This window comes from Dendrobium catenatum, unplaced genomic scaffold, assembly GCF_001605985.2.
Source record: "Dendrobium catenatum unplaced genomic scaffold, ASM160598v2 fragScaff_scaffold_1557, whole genome shotgun sequence".
Taxonomy (NCBI): Eukaryota; Viridiplantae; Streptophyta; class Magnoliopsida; order Asparagales; family Orchidaceae; genus Dendrobium; species Dendrobium catenatum.
In genome coordinates, this window is record NW_021320019.1 from 7,344,573 (window position 1) to 7,348,270 (window position 3,698).

Genomic DNA, 3,698 nt, shown 5'->3' on the forward strand with positions numbered 1-3,698 from the left:
TCAACACATCCTTCACTCCAATTCGTCATTTGAGCCAAATGCAAATAAGAGGAAGGAAATTTTGATGCAATTGAATCTTCCCATGTTTTAAGAAAGTGCTTGGAATACTTGACACAATTACCCATATCACTTCCCACATAAAAATCAGAGTAGCAAGGAAGAAAACCAATACTAAAATCAAAGCCCAAACAAGTTTTTCAACTCATATTTCTATAAACTCATCTTTAGAATCAAATGCAATTGAAAAGGCGAAAACTCACCCAAGAAAATTCATTTCGTTCTAATAAAACTCAAGGAGACTTCCAATACCAAATCTCCCCCTCAAGTATCAAACCATTCATAAAATTCCCAATCTCTGAAATAGCTTCTAGGACCTTTCAAACAAAGAGACACATAAAATTTTCCCATATGAAAACCACCATGACTTCTTCCGACGTAAACGAACAAAAAATCTTATCAACGTGGGATAAATTCATGAAAGTTCTCCAACATGAAAACTTCGTAAAACTTTCCATCGTAAAGCTTTTTTTTTTTTTTTTTTTGATAAAACATGCTATTGAAATTTCTCCAACATAAAATGATTTTCAACAAATGAAACACTTTCGAAATTTTCCAAAATAGAGCAAATCTCATATGCTACATGCCAACAAGTGTATATAAAAAGGTCTTTCTGACTTAAACTTGCAAGTGCTTGATATTGAATGCAAGTGTAGTGCCCAAACATAAGCATACAAGAGCTCTTGCTATCAACCCTAAACCCTATGCTCGGTCGAGGTGAGCGAAATCGAGAGCCAAGGTGAGGACCTTCCATCTGGGGTATGCCTAAACCGAAAGCAGAAGAAGGATTTCAGAAATTTGGAGCTGCTCTAGAGAGCCACCAATGCTTAGTGTAAATACCTGTCCATGTCAGGAAAGGAAGCTCGCTGAAATCCTACTCATGCATTCACTCCAAAGTGAGCATATCACGCGAGATCGAGGAAACGGGTCAATATTTGAATGAGTAGGATTTCTTTCTTGATTTAGAAACAAATAAAAACTCATGAGGAAAAAAGGAATTAAATTAAATTAAATGCATTGAGCTAAAATCGAGTTCAAAATCAGATTCGATTCGGGTCAATTTGGGTTCAATTTAATTTGATCAAATTAACACAATTAAATTTAAATAAATCAAAGACTTGGATAATATCAAACTCGATGCGGCTAAGGCAGACTAATCGGGCATAATCGAACATGGTCAGGTTTAATTTGACTCAATTTGAACTGATTCGAGCTTGAATTGGACTCGATGGGGTTTGATTAAATCAATCAAAGTCCCTCAAGGGCACTCGAATGAAAATTGAGGTCAACATATAATAATCTTTTGAAGAAGATATAAAAAATCTATTCTAGAGTAATCCATAGAAAAATCCAAAATAGCTTGCAATGTCTTTTTCTATAACCATTGGATCAAAAACAGAGATACTACCCAATGCTGACCAAGTATTATAAATTAAACCAATACATTCTTCTTGCATTCCACATCATTTCCCACCTTTTGGGAGAATATGACAACTTGATTTCTCAATGCCCTTCGATTTCCATTTCGCTGGCGGCCCTTCCAATATTGTTTCCTCATGCAATTTAAAACTTAAGAATTAACTGCTTTAACTTAAGCGGGAGCATGATCTACCTAGTATATCTATTTAACACAGCAAAAGCAATAGCCAAACCATAATAAAATCACAATAAACTCAGCTAATGGCAACTGAAACAACAAAAAAGAAGTATATTACGCTGGAGGAGCTTCGGGAGCACAACTCCCCTGCCGATCTATGGATCTCGATCCACACATTAAGGTCTACGACCTCACCCATTGGATCAGAGACCACCCTGGTGGCGGTATACCCCTCCTCAACCTTGCTGGCTAGGGCGCCACCGACCCCTTCACCTCCCTCCACCCTCCCTCCGCATGGAAGCACCTCGACCACTTCTTCGTCGGCTACCACCTCTCTGATAACCAGATATCTGACCTCTCCAAGGACTACCATCTCCTCATCTCTGACTTCACAAAACTCGGCCTTTTTTAACATAAAGGCCATGTTATCTTCCTTACCCTCTGCATCATATTCGCTATGTTCTCCATCGTCGTCTTCTTCGTCATCGGCACCACCAGCCTCTGTGCCCACGTTGCTGCTAGCATTTTGATTGGTTTTATATGGACCCAATAGGGTTGGGTGGCCCATGACACGGGCCATGCCACTATCATGTTAACCCCGTGGCTCAACTGCATAATGCAGCTTTTATGTGGTAATTGCCTTACAGGGGTAAGCATTGGTTGGTGGAAGAGAACCCATAATGCACACCATGTCGCTTGCAATAGCCTCGACTTTGATCCCGATTTACAGCACATCCCTATCTTCGTTGTTTCAAGCGAGCTCTTCAACACCCTCACTTCTTACTTTTACGAATGAAAGATGAGGTATGATACTATAGCAAAAAATCTCATTAGTCACCAGCACTGGACATTCTACCTTGTGATGTGCTTCACAAGGTTGAATCTCTTTGCACAGTCCATAGTTCTTCTTCTTTGGAACAAGAATGTGCCTAATAGATTCCAAGAGATGCTTGGGGTGAAGGTGTTCTGGGTATGGTATTCTTATTTAGTTTCATTTCTGCCTAATCATGGAGAAATATTGTTGTTTGTAGGAGTTTGTTTCATTGTTACTGGGATTCAGCATGTTCTATTTTGTTTGAGTCATTTTTCTACTAGTGTTTACGTTGGGCAGCCCACTAGTTATAATGCTTTGACTTATGTCACATGCCAACTATATTCCTCAAACCACTGTCACCTGATTATGGTTCTCAAAACATTATCGCCAGACTACGATCCTTTGATGATTGTTGTCTAACTATGGTCTGTAACAGTACCGCCATCACCTAACTATGATCCTATGACTACCATTACCCGACTATGATCCTTGCAATCTCAGTCACCCATTGACTATAGTTCTTGAACCACAGTCACCCAATATAATCCTTTTGATCTCCATCTCCCGTTGACTATGGTCCTTCAACCTCCATTGTCCACCAACAATGGTCCTCCGATTTCAGTCATCCGACTACGACCCTTTGACCACTATTGCTCAACTACTATCCTATAAATATTAACACCTAAATATGGTCCTTTTGACCTCCATCCCCCACTCACTATAATTCCTCAACCTCTGTCACTCATTGAACATAGTCCTCAAAATTGTAATGTTTTATATTAATTATATGTGCAGGTTTGTAGGCTCTATTAGATCTTGGGATTTTGAGGAGAGCCTTTATATGAAAAGGAAAAAAAATATTTATTTTAATTTTCTTTTGAATGATAAAAATTGAGTTTTTCTCATTTTTTTGTATATTGGATTGATTGGACTTCCTCTAAGGTAGAAATCATATTTACTATTTTGTGTCATTTATGCACCTAAATTTGGTACATGCATACTTTTCTGAGATCAATTTGGAAGACCTTTGAATGAGACTCTAATTACATATTGCACATCCATTTACTCAATCTCTTGCCATAAGTTCTCATAATAATTTTTTATAAACTTAGGTGTCATTACAGATATCTTTCTTACTGCTTCTTAAAATAATTTTTTAGTATATGGTCCTCAAACCTCCCTCACCCACTAATTATAATGCTTTGACTTATGTCACATGCCAACTATATT

General features: G+C 38.0%; 1 pseudogene; it reads left to right on the plus strand.

Annotated features, from left to right (window-relative positions):
• Positions 1 to 1,737: 1,737 nt before the first annotated feature.
• On the plus strand, positions 1,738 to 2,888 carry LOC110112971 (annotated as a pseudogene).
• Positions 2,889 to 3,698: the final 810 nt, after the last annotated feature.